The sequence below is a fragment of the Protopterus annectens genome, chromosome 11.part0 (genome assembly GCF_019279795.1).
Source record: "Protopterus annectens isolate FY-2018-M chromosome 11.part0, PAN1.0, whole genome shotgun sequence".
Lineage (NCBI taxonomy): Eukaryota > Metazoa > Chordata > Ceratodontiformes > Protopteridae > Protopterus > Protopterus annectens.
In genome coordinates, this window is record NC_056745.1 from 788042864 (window position 1) to 788064764 (window position 21901).

The window sequence follows — 21901 nt, forward strand, 5'->3', positions numbered from 1 at the left end:
TTCCATGTGGAGAAAACACACAGTGAATCAAATGTCATTAAGTTAACTAAAATCTGAGAGCTTAAACAAACACAAGGGATCTCACAGTAGTCAGCCAGCTTAAGTTGTTTTAAAACAATAAATGAGAAGGTCACTGAAAAACAATCAGTAAAAATAAAACGAAAACTCCAAACAAGGCTAGAACTTCCACTGAGTAACCTCACAAATCTCTTGTATCAGAGGTACATGGGATATATGCAAATGACCCCTATGAACATCAGGTGTTTCAGCTAATTGGCAATTCTGAATGCCCATGACTTGTTTCGTCATTTTAATGGACAATTTCAGACCAATAAAGCCAAACCCCACTAGCTGTGGATATGCATATTTCAGCCTTGTTATGACCTCGTCAGCACAGCACAAGCAGAGTGTTTGACTAAGCATAAGAAACAAAGGGCTGTTATACCCAGCTGATGTTTTACAAATGCTGCAAGTCAGTAATACCAATATTTAAGAGGTGTTCTGATTTGAAGCTTTTGTCTCTGTTTTGGGCATATGAAGTTGAGGGTTCATGACTCAAGGTCATGAACCAGCAATGGTGGGCAATGTCTCAGATTTACTGAAAAATAACATTTACCAGGGAAGTAGAATAGTGATCCTAAGTAACCAGTTGCAGGATTAGCCCAGGTAGCAGAAAAAAGTGAAATGCAAAAACAACAAATTCATACAGCAGTAATGTTTGTCAAAGTACTATTACAATATCAATGCGATGATAACTGCAGTCACAAAGTGTATAGGAGAAACAAAATAAATATATATTTTTCAATAACAGATATTTTATATATATTTTGTGTTGTCAGTAGGAGTAAATACCAGTGTAAGGAGAATGGAGTTGTGGGTTTTGTGCTGAAAGTAAGAGTAATTACCAGAGTAAGAAGAATGGAGATGCGTTAGCATAGATTTTAGTCTTTCCCTTTCCTAAATGTAAAGCACTACTTCTCACAAAAACTTCTCAACTGTCCAGGTATTTTGCAGAATGTTCAGATTTTTTGCTTAACAGTTTTGATCTAGTTCTCATAATTTTTTCTTTTGTTTTCTGGTAAATCATTGAGGACTGAAGTCACTGAATAATACCAGACATTTGAATTTTCAGGATTACTAGCCTTCAGAAAATGCATGCTAAGGTAGCACCTATTATTATAGGAACTTTTTAGTTTTATAATGGCAATATTTAAAATATGTCTCCATTTTGGGCCTTTTCACCCATTATTCTTGCATTTGTCCAGATTTCTTGTGCTAAGAGGTTGAGAGTATGGCTAAGAGGTTGTGAGGTATGTATGCCTATAAGTGCATATATCTGTACCAATGTTTAGTACCTAAGATTCCTAAGCTATATTGACAGAAAACACATGAGTTATGCTAGTCCCCAATTGTATGTGTGATGAAAGTGAACTGTACACACCACCTCTCTGAATAATAATGGAATCAGTTCAGTCATGCCTAAGTTGTGCTGCAAGATTGAGAGAGTTGTCTGCGTTTACAGAAGGTTTTTAGTGTACATAGTGGATTTGCATCTGGCTTATTTTTATGTGACTTATTTACTTTCTTATATGTGATTATGAAAACATAATGCATCAGTTAGGCCCTAGTTAATGACAGCAGTTTAACTTTTAGTTCTGCTTCTGCTCTTCTTGACACCTATTTCGTTATCATTTGTAGGAAGTGTGCATTTGTGTTGCTGTGTGTGCATATAATTTCAATTGCAGATGTTTTTGCAAGCATTTGGTTAGTAGGTTGGTGTCTGATTACTGGTTTGTCATCTTCTTTCAGCTTTTCCTGGTTAGGGGTCGCCACAGCGGATCACCTGTCCACTCATGATTGGCAGTGGAGTTTTATGGTGTCGAGTTGCCAGCCCGGCGCCCAACCTTCCACAGAAGGCACACACACGCACACAGTCACACCTAGGACCAATTTAGAGTGTCCAATCCACCTACAGCATGTCATTGGGAAGTGGGATGAAACTGGAGCACCCAGAGGAAACCCAGATGACCACAGGGAGGACATGCAGTCTCCGCACAGAAGGCTCCCCAGCTGAGGATTGAACTGGAGAACCTCTTGCTGTGAGGTATCGACGCTAACTGCTGCACCACCGTGACCACCCGAGTACTGGTTTGTCATGATTAAGTTAATTTTACTTTCTTAAGCCAGGTGCCTTTACTGCATCTTAACAAGTATCGTTCTGGTTATAACAATGTTAGTGTAAAAGCTGGAAGCAGTTCATTTTATTTTTATAAAAAAATGTATTTTAGTTTTACACAAGTTCACAGTTTGATACAAGTTCAAATGTTAATATAAATAAAACACTATTGTTCTGGTTATATTTTGTGTTTAATACTTGGTTTGTTCTTCAATTTGTGTTTGCATGTCGGTATCCCACAATTCCATGGGAGTGAGTGGGGGTTACATAATTATGTTAATCAGTGTGAAGATTTTTGGCTACTTGTAGGTTCACAGGTTCACAAGGCCTTTTTAAGCCTAGCCATGCATCCCAAATCTCTGACAATTTCTGACTCCCTTGATAAGTGTAAGCATGGGCCAGGGAGATGCACCATTTACAGGTTGCCTGTGTCTGTGTCTATGCCAAACAAGGGATGAATTTCCAGTTTCCCATCCAGTTGCCCTAGTTGCACTTGAATTGGGTTAGGGAGCTCTGCTTCACATGGATGGGGAGTCTGTTCCATAGACAGGGTAGTCTCTGGGTTACATACAGCTCTCTCCAGCAGGTCCTATTTATATCACAGGCAAGGTTTAAGTCTTTAGAACAGGTAATTCTGGTGCTGTTTGTTTTGTGGATATGCAGGAGGTCAGTCAGAGTGGGGTTTGACAATGCTCTGTATGCCAAGCATAGATCTTCCCTCAAAAGTCTGTAGTAGACAGAATACAGGGATAGGGCCTTGAAATGGTCTGCACAGGACATTTTACTTACTTGCAATACATATTCTTTTAGTTAGGAATCTCTGTGGACATTCCAGTTGTTGGGTATGCCAGGTTAGGTACATACCAAAGGGAGAATTATACTCAATGATAGGTTTGATGAATGCCAAATGCTGAATAAAGTGGAACAATGACTTCCTTGGACTTAGATGACATGCTTTTGTTTATAAGTTGAGCAACATAAAATGATTTCCTCACCACTGTAGACACATGATGGTCAAAGACTTGATTGCTATTTATGTGTGTCCCCAAGTCCCTGACTACTGGGTCAGCTGTAAGGGGTGTGTTGTCAATATGATAGTTACCAGGGATGGAGAACTTCCCAAAGGATACTATTATGCATTTCTTGGCATTTACGTTTAGTCCATGACTCTGACACCAGTTGTATGGCTGTGTCAGCCCCTCCTGGAGAACATTTTCGTCAGTGTGAGATTCAATGATATCTCCTCATTTGCAATAATCTGCAAATTTAGTCAGCCAGAGACCAATTACATTGGCATTGATTTCTGAGAAGTAAATGCCAAAAAGGAGTGGTCCAAGAACTGATCCCTGAGGGACTCTACTTGTAACTGGCCTCTTCATAGAGGTGAACTCCCCAGTTCTAACTTCCTCTGTCTTGTCTGTGAGCCAGTTGGCTGTTCACCAGGTAAAATACAGGTTTATGCCTAACCTTTTGCATTTGTCAACAATGCCCAAGTGGGTTATTCTGTAAAATGCTTTGGCCAGATCAGGGTGAGCAGTGTGAATGATTTTGTCTTCATCCATTGCTATGATGACCTTCTCAAAGAAGTTCACCAGGTTGAGTAGGCATGATTTGCCCTTGAAGAAACCAAACTGGGTTGGGTCCAGCATCTGGAGGTTTACTATATCTTTATTGATCATCTCCATGATAATTATTTCAATGGCTTTACATATAATACTAGTGAGACTTATGGGTCTGTAGTTTCCAGGATCTGTAGATGGCCCATCTTTGGGCAGAGGGATGACTGTTGCCTTTCTCCATTCATGAGACACAAAGCCTGTTTGGAGGCTACAGTTAAACAGTAATTCCAAAGGCAGTGATAGGTCATGTTTCATGCTATTTAAAAGGCATCCTGGGATATTGTCTGGGCCTATTGCAGCACTGTTCTTGCTCTTATAGATAGCATTGAGGACCTGTTCCCTAGTGATAGCAGGGGTGGTTATATTTAATGATATTTCCTGAGGGAAGGTTGAAGGGGGGAGAGAGGGATAAAGTTAGAGTTGAATTTATCAGCCAGGCGGTTTGCTATATCTTCTGGCTCAGTACAGGTGGATCCATTTACAATGAGCTCTGCACACAACTGTGTATTGCATTTTAGATTGTGGACATACTTAAAGAAAGCTTTGTGGTTGTCTTTGGCCTGGGAGGCCAAACTTACCTCAAATTTGCCTTCAGGAGAATGTATTTGTTTTCTGAGTTGTTTGTTTAGTTGGATGAGAGTGCTTTTATTCTGCAGGGTGCTGCACCTGTTAAATTTTTCCATGATTGTCTTCCTTCTGTTATATAGCCTACTGATTTTGTGAATCCACCAGGGTGGCTTTTTTTTTTTTTTGAGTTAGTTCTGTACTTTTTCCTGTGGGTACAGCTGCCTCATGAATTTCTGCTACCCTTACAAAAATGCAGGGTCAACCACCATCCATAGTAAATGATTTTCCCTGATCCCCAGTCCATTTCAGTGGCCTCACAGTTGCAGAAAAAAAAATACATACATACATACATACATACATACATAACATACTTCTACATGTTGCAATTACATAAGCATGTACTATACACTAAGCACAACACTAGTTACTTCTTCTGCCCCCCCCCCCATGCACTTGGTTATTAAAGCCATGGGCATGGCAGTATCTGCTTCTGTTTGCCCACAGGGAATTCACAACAGCCCATCATATGGCCCCTCTATCTCTCTGCCACCTTTCTCTTCTTCCTCTCACTGACATGTTACCATACACCATTCTGCTACCAACCACTCTCATCTACTCTCCCTTATTCACTTAACACCCACACTATCCCTCACCCACAATCAATCTCACCTTCTTTCTTTCCCATCTCACCTCTTCACAATGACCATAAATTCTATTGCCTCTCTCTCTCTACTAGTCTGAAACCAAGACAACTTTATCCTACTATGAACCTACTTATATATCTTCACACATTCATCGACACACTTCTCTTGGATGGGAACATTCACCCCAACCAAGGACCTCCTGCCTCTTCCCCACACAATAGCACAACTCTAACCACTCTCCCTCACCTATTCAATAATACTAACACTCCCTCACTGAAATCTCTAACAATTTACTCTCTAAATATCCAAAGCATTGTAAATAAAATAATACAACTTCACTCTTGGATTTCTAACACATCTCGCCACATTCTAACTCTATCAGAAACCTGGCTTAAACCTCAAATCCTCAGCTCTGAAATCTTACCTCCTGGTTACAATGTCTTTCACCCAGATAGAACCAATAAGCAGGGAGGGGGTTGCTGTCCTCTACTCTGAATAAATCAACTTGTCTCCACTCTCTCTTTCTCTTGCTCTCTCTCTCTCTGTCCCCTGCTTTTCACCTGAATTTTTATCGTAAACTGTCACCTTAACCCTCACAAAAGATTTGCCATAGTCTCTGTATACATTGCCGCTAGCAGTAACATTCCCATCCTAGAGAACTTTCTTTCCAGGCTCACTCAATATGTCCCTTATGAAACCATCATACTTAGAGATGTCAACATAGACTGGTCTAATCTGTCCTCCTCATCCCCTACCCATAGTCGCAACCTTCATGGATTTCACCAACAATAACTACCCTAACTAGAACTAACAAAATTTCCTCATCTGGACCTATCCTTGATTGGATCCTCATCTGAGCTCCTAACCACTACCTCAATCCTGGCATACTTCCTAACTCTTTAAGCGACCACTCCTCAACCTTTATTCACAGATTCACCCAACATTCTCCCAAAGATCATATTTACAAAGTATGTTATAGCATTATCCACTTTGACCTGGAAAAGTTTATGTCCAAGTGATCGAGCATTATTTGGTCCTTCCTATACCATCTCCCTCTCAATGAGGCTGTAGAATCCTTCAATAAGATTTTCCTTGGCACACTTGATTCTATTCTCCCCTTGAAAAAATCAGAATTAAATCCAAATATGCTCCCTGGCTTACTAAACAAACCCACTCAATCATGCACAATAGAGATGCTACCTGGAAAGCCTAGGTTAAAAACAAATCACCCCTCTTATTGCAGAGCTACAAAGAGCTCAAAAACATGACCAAAAGACTAGTCATTAAAGATAAGAAAGCTTTCTTCTCCTCTAACCAATGTAGCCCACACAAAAATCCAAATAGTTCTGGACTACCATCAACAACCTGCTCCACCCTGGTAACACTACTACTCCCAACACTTTTCTACACAACACTGCTACTGAGACTGCGACCCTCCATAAAAATTATTTCATAGAATATATCCCAAAACTTACACAAAATACACAAACTAATATTTCTGACACAATCCCTTTATCACCACAAAACAAAACTCTTCTCAATACATTCTCCTTCCAACCAGTTCCCATCACCTCTATTAAATCTCTCCTACATAAACTTAAGCTGTGCTCCCCCTCTGCTGACCAACTACCATCCCATTTCCTAAAAATAGCTGCACAATCCATTGCCTACCCAGTCACTATTCTTATCAGTCATTCCATTTCTGAAGCCCTTGTCCCAGACATATGGAAATCCTTTTATATAATCACTCTCCATAAAGGCAGAAACTCTTCTGATCCCTGTAACTTTAGACCTATTGCTATTCTACCCCCTATCTAAAACCTTGGAAAAGTGCATCCACAGTCAGCTAATCAAATACATTCATGACAACAACCTCCTTACCCCTGCCCAACATGACAACAACTTCCTTACCCCTGCCCAACATGTATTCAGACCCCACCATAGCACCGGCACTGCATTACTCTTTCACCCAAACAATAACTGAAGCCCATGACAAAAACATGCTGATCTCCTGTCTGTTCCTCAATCATTCTAAGGCCTTCAATACTGTCTCTTATTCTAAACTTCTAACAAAACTTTCCGACAATAATATCTCCACCTGCTCCATCAATCGGTTCTTTAGCTACCTCTCCAGCAGGCAACAATCCATTCAATGGCAAACTGTCCACTCTCCATTCCTCCCCTGTAAATACTGGTGTTTCCCAAGGATCTGTTCTTGGCCCCTCCTATTTAACATATTCACTAACAAACTTCAGTCTGCTATTAACCTCTCTACACTTCTACGATATGCCAATGACTCCACTCTCATCTCCTCTGCGTACAGCTTCCCCGACCTTCTAACTCTCACTCAACAAACCTTCTGTTCTGTCAAAATCTGTCTCTCTGATAACCAACTAATACTGAATCCAAAAAAAAAAAAAAAAAACAAGCTCCTTCTCCTTTTCCCAAAAACACTCACACAGCACAAATCCTCTTATCACCTCTCTCAACCTACTTTTACGGGTACAGTGGTACCCACCAGTACCAATGTGAGTGGAGGTGACATTTCTATTACCCATCAGCAGGTGGCAGACATTGTGGGGGATATAATTGACTAGAAGTTAGATTTCCACATCGGCCTCATGGAGAAAATGCTGTGGTGACCATTCACTAAAAACAGCAAGAAAAACCTAGACACGCTAGAGTTTTCTCTGCACGATACATTGAACCTCCTGTATTAAAGGCCTATGGGATATATGCAAATGACCCCTTAAGGATATACAATAACATATGTTAAGTACTACTATTAAGAAAAATAAAACAGATAAAAAATAAGTTAAAAACTTAAATAAAAATAGACACATTTGAATGGGTCCTTACACTGACTTTAAAGCATTGAAGTCTTAATTTCATAGTATAAAAGCTAATACAGCCATATTAAAAGAGGCAGAAATTAATGTTAAAAAACATTCAAATGTACATACAAATTATATTGATGCTTAAGAAGAATTTATAGTAAAGTATAATTTAAATCCAAACTTGTAATGCTACATATTGGTGTATATCTCTCATAAGTTGCTTTGAACAATAGACTTAGCATCTATTACATTGGATAGTGAGATTCATTGGTACTGTGTGACTGAATAAATAATATAAGAGATCTTGAAACTTGTGTTGTTTGTTGTTCTTGAAATGGGCATCATAAGCAATGTTTCATACTGTCAAGAATAAAATGAATATGCTTAACAAAAGTACGTTCTTGGAAAAGATATTCTAAGAGTTAAATGCCACAGTATGTAGATTATCATCTTTTTGTACAGCACTACCAGATAAAATGCTGTCTTTTGTCATTATTGCTATTAGCTTATTGTACTTTTTTTTTCTTCTTAGGAAATGAAATCTCTGCTAATCTGACAGCAATAAATGTTCTTCCTTGATCTGCAGTATTACAACAAATAAGTACCTATATGGAAGTGGTTCCTCTAATAAAGCCCAGAAGTACAAGCACAAAATATTTACAGTTTTAGTTTCTGGATGAATGAATGGTCACTTTCCAGCTGTTCTCTGGACACTAGCAAAGTGGCAGATGGAAGGCATTTTAATTCAGAAAATGAACAACAACAAGGTAAACCTGGCTTTGCTTCTTTCAGGATATCCGCATGGGCTTATTTATGCATTTTTTGTTAGTTTGCATTATATCTGATTAATGAGAATCTATTTTAACAAATGTACTGGGTCAGATCAAAATTGGAGCTATTCAGTTACATTGCTGCAGGACATCTATATGCAAATGAATGAGTTAAGTTGTTTAGCACCATTAAACTTTGCTAATCTTGTAGCATGAAAGTATTAATCTTGCATTTGTTGAGAAGTTTATATGTTGTGAATATCAGTTATCAATCCAATTAGGAGTATACTAACTTTGCAAATAGTTTTTGGTAACCTTAATAAACAATGTATCATATTAAAAACGTGTGCAGATCCATTTGAAAGCCTTTTTCGGTCATTTATCAAAATGTAAGATACAGCACACATGGCAGGACTATACAGTAAAATCCACAAGTTTATTGTAAGAAAATAAATGCTTTCACATTGTTCATCCAGTGCTTCTTCAGACATTAAAACATAGAACATTCATTCAAGTATTTAAAACCAAAGTATACCAATCAGACAACAGAGACTTACATACGTCACAAAATGTACTGATATGCACGAGTCTGAAAAATCATGATAAAAATAACAAAACGTATCACATATCCACAAATGAAGTTAATAAAAGTAAGGGTTGGGAGGGTGGCCTAATGGTTAAGGTGTTTGCCTTGCAAACACAAGGTGCAGGGTTTGAGTCTCACAAGGGATAATTAGCTAAGCTTAAAATGGCTCGCAAGGGCAGTTAGCTTAGTACTAACCTATAACCTATGAACCTATAAGAAAATGGTTGTTGACAGCATGTCACATGAAACACATTACTTGATCATCCTTAAAAAGGGGTATAATCTCCATCCTAATAGAAAGAACACTCAAAGGTTCTTAATTATCACATAAATTAACATTGTTCTTATCAAACAATCACATTCTCCACTGTAGTAAATTAAACCCCAAAACAATATTTAAAAACATGTAAAGAAGCTGCAGCTAAACTGAATTGTAAATATAGAGATATGTGAACGCCATTTATCAGCTTGTTGAACTCAGTCGCATAAGCTTAAACCAAACTAAAAATAAAAATAAACAATATCAAGTAAATAAGCAATTCAATGTTTCATATTTTTCCAGATCTAAAAATATTAACGTACTTAATCAGAAAAGCCAGATAAAAGATTTTCAAAACCGATGCATTTTTCATTCCAGTATAACATTGCTGATGAAAAACAGCTCAGACTTCCTGATTCAATGCTAACCAATCACATCATGATGTAGAACTTGTGATAGTAAAACTTGTAACTCAACTCATTTGAATAAAAAACCATATAACATGCACTGCACAAATAAATTCCTCAATATAAATGCAAGATGTGCCAATACAAAATCAAGCCAAGTAAAAAGGGGGACATTTAAAACGTACATAATTCGTGCAGTGTTTAACATGCTCATGTAGGTCATTCGAGTTCAACTAAGGCCAAAAATAGAGAACTGTAATTCCAATCATGAACACTGAGACAGCTTATTTATTCATTTATCAACACTTGCTCACACACACACACACACACACACACACACACACACACACACACACACACACACACACACACACATACACACACGTGTACATGCACACATACAACATGCACACACAACTGATAATGACAGTCTATTTCATCATGAATCCAATACTAAATCAGGCATATGCATGTTTTTATCTGGTTGGGCAAAATTATATTGTGGTACATCTGTAGCAAACTGTGCAAACTATTTTGTTCTAGGGAAGCCATTTATGAAATATTTTCATCTGTTTGTCTGCATCCTGGTTAATAAAGCACATCTTGAATTTCATTTTATATACCTGATTAGGTGCATAACATTTATTTCTACTGTAGATTTGCCTTTGTCTGGCTTTGACTAGTTTGTATATAACTGATACATTTGCTAATGCATTGATAAATTACCCTGTGTACAAATGGCTACTAAGAACATGGCATATACACAGTTCATAAATTTGAAATAAGTATCAGAACTCCTAAAGGTATGGATTTTTATAGGCTCATGGCTTAGTTTGCTGACAATGCAAGGTCATATAAATGACAATATAACATTGATTTTTTAATTTCCTTTGTATCACAGCAGGTGAACGCACATGTGGCATTTTGAACAGTATCAATAAATGGCACTTTATAATAGTGCAAGAATAAAGCAAGCCATCAAACCATATTTGCATTGGTTCTTCGTGTGATTATTGACTATTGTTTAAAATTACACTCTGTCTCTTAAATACCATATGTTTTTAATATCTGAAAACTGATTTCCACATTTGTCTAATAGGTGTCAGTCATAGTAAAATGACAGGCAGACAGTGAAGCTATGGTATTCATTTCATACCTCCAGAACTATCTCACTTACATGAAGGGGAGGTTATATATTAGTAAAATTGATGATTTCAGATGATACTATTGTAAACAAACTAAAAGTTATATAAACTGTGTAAGGTGTGGCTTGTGTTGCGCACATCCATAGTTTCACTGTTGTAACAGAAGCTAGTCCAAAGTGGAGACTTTTGGACTCTCTTAATATTTGTCATTTTTCATGAAGCATTAATCCTCTGACTGTCCTTCTGTACCAAAGGCTTGAAAATAACTATAATGTTCTGTATGGCTTATTTAGACTTGGAGAGAAAATATATATTTAAGTCAGTAGACTTAATATGCAGCAATGATCTGTTTTAGGCATTTACTAGCAATGTACACTCATACACACACATACACTTCATATGCACCAACATATATCTTCAACAGAAAATTTGTGTCATACCCTGACCCGTACTTTAAACCAAACTACTTGCATAGACACTCTCACCCCTGTGCCACAACAATTGGTGTATTTAAAGTTTTAACATTAACGCACAGTCCTGCTTACCATGACTACAGGCACATCTCCAGCAGAAGCCAGTTTCCCTATTAACTCCCACAGTCAAGAGTGATTTTAATAGTTTTAGACAATAGTAAACTCAAAATACAGTTTGACTATTTACCTTTCCATCTCTCTCTCTTTCTGTCTTTCTCTCTATGCATACATGTGAGTGCAGTGGGTATAATCACACATTCATTAAAGTTTTCTTTTGAGTGTTGTTTTATCAAACCCCTAGTTTATTGTAGGATGCCAGCTGGTTTATGTGGGAGATCTCTATGTAGTGGGAAGCGGGATTTTGTCCTTCACCTATAATTTTGTGATCTCATAGTTGGTATATATAATTAACAGGGGGTGTGGGGCACCAGATATCATTCTCACTTTGAGGTCCCTGCACCTTATACAAAGAGGAATCACAAGCAATATAGGAAAAATAATAAAATGCAGAGGCCTTCGTCCAAAGTACTGATTCTCACATATACAGGACTGTGCAACATTTCATAGTTCTGCAAACTGTACATAGACTACTGCAGATTAAGAAACTTCATGTCTCATATGCTGTTTGCTATGCTGCAGAGTGTGAAAATGTTCTTTTTATTTATTTTGTTAGCTTGTAATTCTCATTTAGTATATTCTGTTATGTTTCTACACTGACTGAGACTGGAATTTACCATTTGTTATCAGTACCTTACTCAGGTTAACAAATTAAAATAAATAAATAAACTCCATTGTGACCATTGATATGTTGCTATAATGTTAACTGGACAGCAACAAGCAGCAGTCAATGTGTTTTTATTATAAGACTGACCAGGTTAAGACACACTTTGTTACAGTAAACACATGTAGATAATTATGAGGAAATATTTATTAAGTCTGAAATAGCTATACTTGTAAGAATTTCCCATTCTTCAAGGTGCAGTGATCTCTGAGTTAATATTCATAAAAAGCAGGTTCTGGTGGTGCAGCCACTTACATTGTGATAGGAAGGAGACAAGTCTCTGCAAACATTTTTTAATGAGTCAATGCATTTTTGTTAGTTCTCTTTTGCTGTTTATCTCATTTAAATTTTCAAAATTTCCTATTTTCAAACTTCCAATAAGGCACCACAACAGACACTTTACTTTAAAATGTTGACACTTTTCAGCAGTCAAGTGACTGTAATCCTATGGAACACTTTTTTTAATTACAGCTTGTTAACCGTTTATGTGATCTGGTCTATTGACTCTTTTCAGCCACTACCCTCATACAATAAATAATTGTCAGCTTACGAAGTAATTAACAGAAGAACAGAGTGCAACATACTATATTTAAATGAAATATAATTAGTGGCAGTAATGCAGAAACATAACTGAATGTAAATGAGCACTTGATCTAGCTTATCAAAATGTGTAATAAAATCAGTATTAGAAGACAGTGATCAATAATTGCTTGCTTTATAAAGGAATACTTGAACTATGATTATTTAACCTGCTTCCCAGAAACAAGTGTGGTCAGCTTTTTTATATAAGCACTTGCTTAGATGAGCGTTAAAGAATGTTAGAAACTGGTTTTCAGATCAGTGGGATAGTTATTCAATATGGTAGGAGACATAATGGAGAAGGGTCTTTCACCTATTGCATTCTTAAACCTTGGAAGAGTCAGCTTTTTTAGGAGATAGTTGAAAGGCAGGATCAGAAGTAATTGTTTTAGAGGTGATCAATGACCTCTTTTGTGGATTTTATAAATCAAACAGTGTTGGAGTGAGATGGTTCTTTTGATTATAGGGAACCAATTTACTTGATTTAACAGATCACAATAATGCCTAACACCTATATACATAATATCTTAGATGTATCATTTTCTTATCAGAAAAAAAAAGATTAACCTATCAGAACTTACATTGTTCATTTGCCAAATGCAGGAAAACATATTTACAGACATGACTGGAATGTAGTCATAAGATCGCAACAGGTATTGTCATCTTAAGACATTTAGAATTAGACACAAGCAAAATAGGAATGTCTGCATATTTAATCATATGATGTTGCATACAGCTTAGTACATTTCTAGAATTACGTGGAATCTGCTAATCCTTTTATTAATATCCTGTAAGGTAGTGTTGCAATTTTCTACTTAAAATATATATTTTTAAATGTATTGTTTCTGTTAATTGGTTATATGGGCAGGATCCAGATTTGCTTTGCATCTGGGACTCAGTACAAAATGCAGTACAAACAGGTGACTTCATTAAAATAATAAAACAAATTACTAACTAAATTTATGGCTGATTGTAGGCAACAGATAATAAGAAAAATTAGGTTGTTTGTTCAAATAAGAGATGCATTTATAGAAGCTTTTTACAGTAGATTACATGTTGCAAACATTACTGCTATTCGTGTGTTAGTAAAGACAGTTTTATTTAGAGAATAATGTAAATTGCAGGCACTTGCAGATTATAGCAGTATTCAGAGTACTATAATTTAGTGCATAGCTTGTAGAATTATTTTGAGGATAGGTTAATAGGTAACATTGTAGGTATTTCTATAAGTACTGTTATTTGTTAGCTAATGATTAAGATTATGCCCTTGTGTCTGGGTTCATACAGGTGGTTTTATAATAAAGTTTTAAATTATCTGATAGCATGAAGCCTATGTACATGTAAACATTATTTATATGCATGCAATTCACTTGAATGAGTCCAATTAATTTTCTTTAACTCCATTTATTCATCACAACTGCTCTTAAAGAATAATTTATTAACACCTGGCCTTTTGTCTTATTTTTGCATGATTTTAGATTAAAATTGGCAGTACATTTATTCATGATCTCTACCACAAATCTCCAAGGTCTGGTATTCAATCTTTTCATCCAATCACTGTGTGGATCAAGATTATGTGTTCTCCCTATGTATATATAGATTATCTACAGGGAGTCATTTTTTTGTCTATAATTCCTAAATAAGCTAATTGATCAGCTATCCCAAATTGTCCCAATGTTTATTGTATCTCTTCCCTATCACCCATATACATGGTCAGCAAATTTTAAGTAAAATAAAATAGAAATATATGAGCTGAGTTTAACTGAATTAAACTCATGTTAGTGAAGACAAAAGTTAGTATCATTGTTAAGGATTCACCTCCCACGCACAAGGTATAATGTTTCAATCTTAATTTCCATCCAATGCCTGTATGAAGTTTGCATGATCTACTATGTCTCTATGGAGGTCCTACTAACTAAAAAAAAAAAAAAATTGGTGAGTATTTCCTTCTTGCACATACACAAAAATGGAGTGGTTTCGAAGCAGCACAGACTCTAGATGATGCCTACTGGGGTAAGAGATTTATAGACCAACCACTTTGCTCACCAGCTGTGGTGTGTTGTGTCCCATAGTAAGGTGAAAATGGAGCAAAGACTGAAAGACTGTGTGCTGTGTAAGAGCTAGTGACTTAATGGTGAAAAATTAGTCCTAGGTGATTCAGTCACATTGACTAATATTGCAAAAACAGGGCATGGGAATTTGCTGGTGATAAGTGGGTTGAGGAGCTGGCTTACTCTGACCTGTGTCAGGGACTCATGCTAATAGTGGGAGTGTTCTATGTGTGCCTACTGTCCAGAGTAATCCCAGCATAAATCTCAACAGCCTGGGGTGAATAAGCTTCTAGTAGGCTGCTGTCCAGTTGCTCAACTTGGATTACCTGTGATAACTCTGTTGAGTGAAAGCTGGACATAAAACCAATCAACCTGCCAAACATGATTTAAGCATTGCATACTGACACTGATAGGATGGAATTTGGAAGTGGATGACATAAGGTGGCAAGGAGGCTGGACATCAACTGTATCAAGGAGATAAGCTGGAAGGACAGTACAGCAAAGCCAATTGGAATCCAGATCTACTACTCAGGAGGAGAACACACTAGAAATGGTGTGGGAATTATGGTGAGGCAAAGGCTTCAGAAGACAGTGAGGGATGTAATCATAATTAGCCAAAGACTCATGGCAATCTAAGGATAGGGCAGAATTCATATTCACAGCCTATATCACACAGTCAAGTAGTGACAGTGAAGAAAGGTGTGCATTCAGGTGTCTGCTGCAGGACCTGCTAGATAAAGCAGGACAACATGAATTGGTGTTGGTAATGAGTAGCCAGAATGCATGTACTGGGACAGACAGAGCAGGATATGAGGACTGCCTGGGTCCACATGGGTTGGGCAACAGGAATAAAGAGGGAGACATCATTTTAGACTTCTGTCTAGTAAATGGCTTGATGGTGGCCAACACATAGTTCAGCAAGACAGACAATCACAAGATTGCATAATCAAGTGGCCAACATACAAATTGGGTAGGTGTTCTTCTAGTTGGGAAAGGGTACTGAGGTAGAATCAGCAATTGCAAAATCATCCCCAGTGAAACACTCATCTCACTGCATAAATCGCTAGTTGCCACAATTAGCTGCAAACAGTGGTCAGAGAAGAGTCTAATGTCAACAGAGACTAGTCTGAAGACCTGAAAGATGACTGGAGAAAAAGCATGAGTGTTCCAGGAAATTATCAGTGGTCTATCACCTCAGGAAGAAGAGGAGATAAGTAGAGTAGAAGAAGAATGGCAGCACCTCAAAATAGCATGTGTGAGGACTACTGGTCAGATATGTGGTCAATCCAGGTATGAAAATAAGGTACATGAGAAAAACAGGTGGTAGAATCTAAATGTCCAGGAAGTCATCAAAAGAAAGGAGTGCAGGAAAACATGTGAGATAGAAAAGAAGGACCTGGCTAAGAAGGAATACCAGCTGACTAACAAAGAGGCAAAGATGAAGTTTCAATAACAAAGATCAAGGCATTAGTGGTACTCTGCCAGCTTCTGGAAGGTAACTCAGTACATGGCACTCTATTAGGTTGCAAGGCAAAGACAGAAAGATAAAGAAGATAGACATCAGACACTCTTTATCAGTGATGCAAGCAACAACCTGTTTATGAGTCCTCAGGATATCAAAGGCAGATGGAAGGAGTTCTTCCAGCAGCTTCTGAATGAAGAAAACCCCATAGAAGCTGTACTGCCCAGACATAGCCAACAATGAAGGAAGAAGATGATTCCACCCTAAATGAAGTAGGAACAGCACTAATGAAAAATGAAATCAGGAAAAACAGCAGGCTTAGATGAGGTGACATCAGATGGGATCAAGATGCTGGGAAAGTTAGGAGAGAAATGGCTCAAGAGGGTATTCATAGTGGAATGAATAGAAAGTTGTACCCAAGATGACTGGAAAATAAGAATACTACTACTAATTTCAAGAACAAAGGGGAAATCCACAACTTTGGGCAATATAAATCAGCTTCAAAAAATTCAAGTACCTATAAGACATGGTTGAGGAGAAGGGAAGTTTGGATGAGGTCAAAGCTAGAGGGGTTTCAGCCAACTGGCACATAATGTCTAGGATATTATATGATAGATGACTGCCAATGAGTCTGAAAAGTAAGGTGTATAAAGCAGGTTTGTTATGAGTGCTACTGTATGATGCAGAAACCTGGGAAGTGACAGCAGAGCAGATGCGGAAGCTATAGATGATGGTGATGAAGTGCATCAGAAGGATGATGAGATGCATGCTGTGCAACAGATGCAGAAATGAGGACACCAGAGCAGTAGCTCCAGTTGCACTAAAGGTCAAAGAGAACAGATTACAATTGTTCAGGCCCATGTACAGCAAAGCAGAGGACAATCTAGTGAAGAAGATATGAGACAGACAGGAAGAACACAACAGGAAACGAGGGCATCCAGCAAAGAGATGGAGGACCTGTTTGAGAGAAATCTCTGCCAGTGAGACATCACTGATGTAGAAGGTAAGCGAGTGGTGATGAATTGACAGAGATTGTAACAGCTGATGTAATATACTGACCCTAGGCAGAAAATGGGAAAAAAGGGTTAATGATGATGAGTGATTTTGTTGACAGGATGGAGGGACTAGTCTTCTAATGTGATTTTAGATGTGAAAACCAATGAAGTAACAGCTAACAAAAATGAAATGGAATCAAAAAACAGGTGCAAAAAAGAAAAAAAAATAGAAACAAAAGCAATTCCTTCCCAGTATATTCCTGTCTTGTGCTCTTCCAACAGACTTAAATATTGTATTGCATTTTGGCAGTCCAATACCACACTTTCTTTTGACAATGACGTTATATTCTTTTCTCCTATAATAATAATAATAACCACAAGGTCCAATTGGTGTAACAAAACCAAATAAATAAAAAACACCAAATCCAAAAGCTGAGAAAGACAAAAGACTGCAAAATGGATAGCGTAGCTTCACTTTAATCACCACTGTCGTCAAATGACTTCCTCAGAACCACATAACCAGTACAAAAACCCAACAATATATATATATATATATATATATATATATATATATATATATACACACACACACATACACACCCTAATTAATAACAATCTATTATCCAATTAACAATAATATAACATTTTAAAATCAACCAACTCATAAAAAATATATATAAAAAACGTAGGGCCTATTTAATAAAATCAGAACTTTATTTTCTAATGTGCAATTTACGATTTTTTAAAAAATAAATTTGATATTGATGGCATCATTCAAGCCCAGTCTTTTATCTGCCTGTAACTTGATCTGCCATATAGCTTCCCTCTGCTCAAGTAATTTTTAAAATCTCCCCCACGAATATCAGTGGTACATTGCTCCAAAATGGAGAATAAAAACTTGTTGAAACCAGAGCATTCAAGACTATGTTTGTAAAGTGCATGATGTTTATCTTTCTTATTTATATTGTACATATGTTCCCTCATCCTTGTATTTAAATTTCTTTTGTTTATATTCTTTTCTCCTTACTTTCAAGGCTAAGTCTTGCTCTGAACATTCATTTGGACTTTTTTATGCTATCAATTTACTCCTTCCATTGTCAGAAAGCAGGCTGGCCTGTCTTCAGGAGAGGGGCATAATCTATATCTGTATCAGGAGGAAAAATCTTTCTGGTCTAAGAGAAGGCCTTCAGTGTGGTTCACAGTGACACAGGTGTACTGTAGCAAACAAAAAAATGATGCTCATCTTACTGCAGTTTCTTCCACAACGTCCACAAACGTATCATGAACTGTAGTATCAGCATTCATTGATGAATCCGTCAGACATTCATGATCAATTTTACCTTGTTATTCTTCCCATCTGTAGGCAGCAGATTTACACAGCCTGAGAATTTGTGATGCAATACAAATTGCTACCTCTGGAGTGATTTTGTACAGGTCCGTAGTTGAGAGATAGCATGGTCCATTTAAAGAATAATGTATATATGTACAATCAACAGATCATGAATGAAAAGTAGTCCCATTTAAGAATAAGCAGCAGTTCTCCTCAAAAGCACATGGTTTTGTGCAGTTTAAAATATGTTAGCCTTTTGTATTGTAATAAGAGATGTGTTTGTCTGCATATTGATGACTGCTTTGAAAACGATCATGTTCGAGTCTTTCCACAAGGAATCTGGCTTTCTAAACTCTTCCAAGAGAGATAAAATATAAAATTTTAGATGACTGACAGTGTTTGTGTAGGGTCTATGTTAAATCATCAAATGCTTAAAAAGCGATCAATGATTTATCGACCCCATGTAAGCAAAAGGTTAAAATCTCAAATGCTTAGAACAGCAATTATTTTCCAAGGGGAAAAAAAAAAAAAAACACTGTTCCACACAAATTGTAAAACACTGCATAAAGATGTGTGTGGGGGGGGGGCTGTGCTTCCCACACCATCCTATTTAAATATACCAACTTCAAGATCACACTACAGTCACGAGAATGTCAAGATAATGGAAGCGGCCAAGCAATTTCTTTCCCAGGGAAAGAATTTGCTTATATACCGTTTCGCTATTTTGCCTTTTTGTGCTTTCAAGTTCGAATGCATCTTTGGTAATTTAATAGGAACCCTTTGTGTATGTGGTGCTTATGGGTTTGATGCAAATATATTCCTTTAAGGCTGTCTAGTCATCAGTATCTTACATTTTCTTGTACATTTTAGAAATAAATTGTAATAGAAAGGATACCACCTTTACTAAACTTCGGAATTATCATTTAAATATAATTTCTTGGAGCCACTTTTTTGTAATTGTAATGACAACATCATGTAACATTATTTGCATCACACTTTATAATCAACATGTCACATAAGACCAACATGAAAATGCAAAGAATTCAAAATGATTAGCCTATTTAACCATGTTATTTGAACTAATAAGATAGCATTTCTTAAAGCTTTTTTAGATAACAAAAAAATACCTTTTATGGTTGATCAATAATTGTTCATCTACAAGCTAGTGGGACTTAGATTTGTCAATACTCCAACATGTTTTTTGCATATGTGAGAAAGAAATTATTATATATGCTTTATTCTTGTTCTGCCTTATAGAAATCAGAGACCACAAAGTTCCATTTCTGATCATTAGTTTATTCCAGAAAAGGAAAGTTGATAATAACGGAGGACAATTAAGTTAATTCTTTGAGTAAACAAAAGGACAGTCAAACAAAGGATTTACAGTGAGGAGTAAAACAAACCAAGACATACTTAATTTGAATTTGCAAAGAAAGTGACACTATTGGCATTTTCAAGAGAGTTTAACTTGATGAAATCACACTGTGCTGAATAATTTATCTGTCTTTCAAACACTTCAACATATCCTTAATTCTGCTTGTTTTTATTCAGATAAAACAATAAATGATTGATGTTACAGTGTTCATTAGTTCCCATGAGTGAATTTGATTTTTGCTGTCAATATGTAGGCTTACTCAAAGTAGCTTTGCTCCTGGGGAGTATCTTTTCTCATGTCCCATCCTTTACCATGTCATATGATGAGTTTTTCATCATAGCATTATTTATTTCCTAGGCATTCTTTCATACCACTGTGAGGTAGAATTGATGTACTAGTCAAGGTACTAATGCAATGATCAAGTTGATATTTTGAATTATTTTACATTTGTTAATTGGGGATGTCTGACTGAGCAGAAAAAGGCCCTTTTTCAGCAGAGGCCTGGGGAGAAAAGCTCCACAAAGAAAAATTACAGACACATTTAGTTATTTAGACATGATCAGTATACATACAAATTACAAGAGACATGTTTTTACAGTGGTATGCGGCACATAAACAGTTAAAGTGGAGAGAACAAACAAAAAAATATTAATTTTAAAAATAAAGGTAATTAATAGATTTGTGGTGTACAGCTGAAATTTGGAACATAGGTAGGATACATACATAGTACACAGGTACAGTATATACATTGTAGATTAGCCAGTGTTTGTGAGTACGATTGAAAACTAAATATCAAGTGCTCTGGATTTAGTATGTATATGTTATCTGCTTTCACTAGCCTGGGGAGCAATCATATTACTGACAACTTTGCTTGAGATGTTGCCTGATGAGATCTTTGAAGGAAGCTTTGGATGATGTGTTTTGAATGCTAGTAGGGATAGAGTTCCATTTTTTAGCCACTGAACTACTATATAGTGCATCTCCAAAGCTATTGTAGCTGTTGTTGACTTCTAGTAGTAGTTTGCTTGATGATCTAAGAGCCCTCTTGGCTGAATGATGTTGTACTAGGTTTTTGAGGACAGGACACTTATTGGGGATATAATAGATAGAATGACAGAGGCAGAGCTGATTGTAGGTTAGGAGGTTGGGCAGCTCAAGCCAGTGGAGCTGTCTCAAAGCAGTACAGTGATGAGTTCTATATGAGCAATTTGCAGCAAAGTGGGCAATTCTGTTATAGCAGGCTTCCATTTTGCTTAGTTCAGTTTTGTTGAGATTAGTCAGAATGGGAGATGCATAGAGTAGTGTGGATAGAAGTTGGGAGCGAGCAATGGCTGATCTTGTGTTGTTGGTAAGAAATGGTTTGATACGGTAGAGTGACTCCAGTTTGGCATGTACTTTTTTAAAAGTTAAGTTGAGATGACTACCAAATTTTAGGTGGGAGTCTATGGTTATTCCCAATAGCTTAGCCTGTGCCACTGGAGCAATTGGAGTACATTTGTGGAGTAGATAGTGAATTGACTGTTAGTGTTTTTGTTAGAACTGGTTACAATCATAAACTGAGTTTTCTTTGGACTGAGGATAAATTCGGCTTTGGTAAGGTAGTTTTCAACATCAGAGAATGCTAGCTGAGTTGTTTGCAGAAGGGTGGGAATGTTTTGTGCAGCACAGATTAAGGTAGTGTCATCTGCATACCGAATTATAGATGCATGCTGTGTGGAGGTATGGAGGTCATTTGTGAAGACTGTGAATAGTAGTGGTACTAAGATAGAACCCTGTGGGACTCCTATAGTTATGGGCAGCTGAGGAGAGAGAGAATTTTCCCATTTCACAGCTTTGTACCTGCCA

The 21901-nt window shown here is 37.0% G+C and overlaps 1 protein-coding gene across 5 annotated transcripts in view; it reads left to right on the forward strand.

Annotated features, from left to right (window-relative positions):
- The window catches only part of CHRM2 (cholinergic receptor muscarinic 2), a 2909771-nt gene that overhangs the window by 79895 nt on the left and 2807975 nt on the right, over positions 1-21901 (forward strand). For all 5 annotated transcript variants that reach the window (XM_044088214.1, XM_044088216.1, XM_044088213.1 and 2 more), the window contains exon 2: positions 8376-8610. The gene's annotated coding sequence lies outside the window, so the exon portion shown is untranslated. The remainder of the gene's footprint in view (positions 1-8375; positions 8611-21901) is intronic.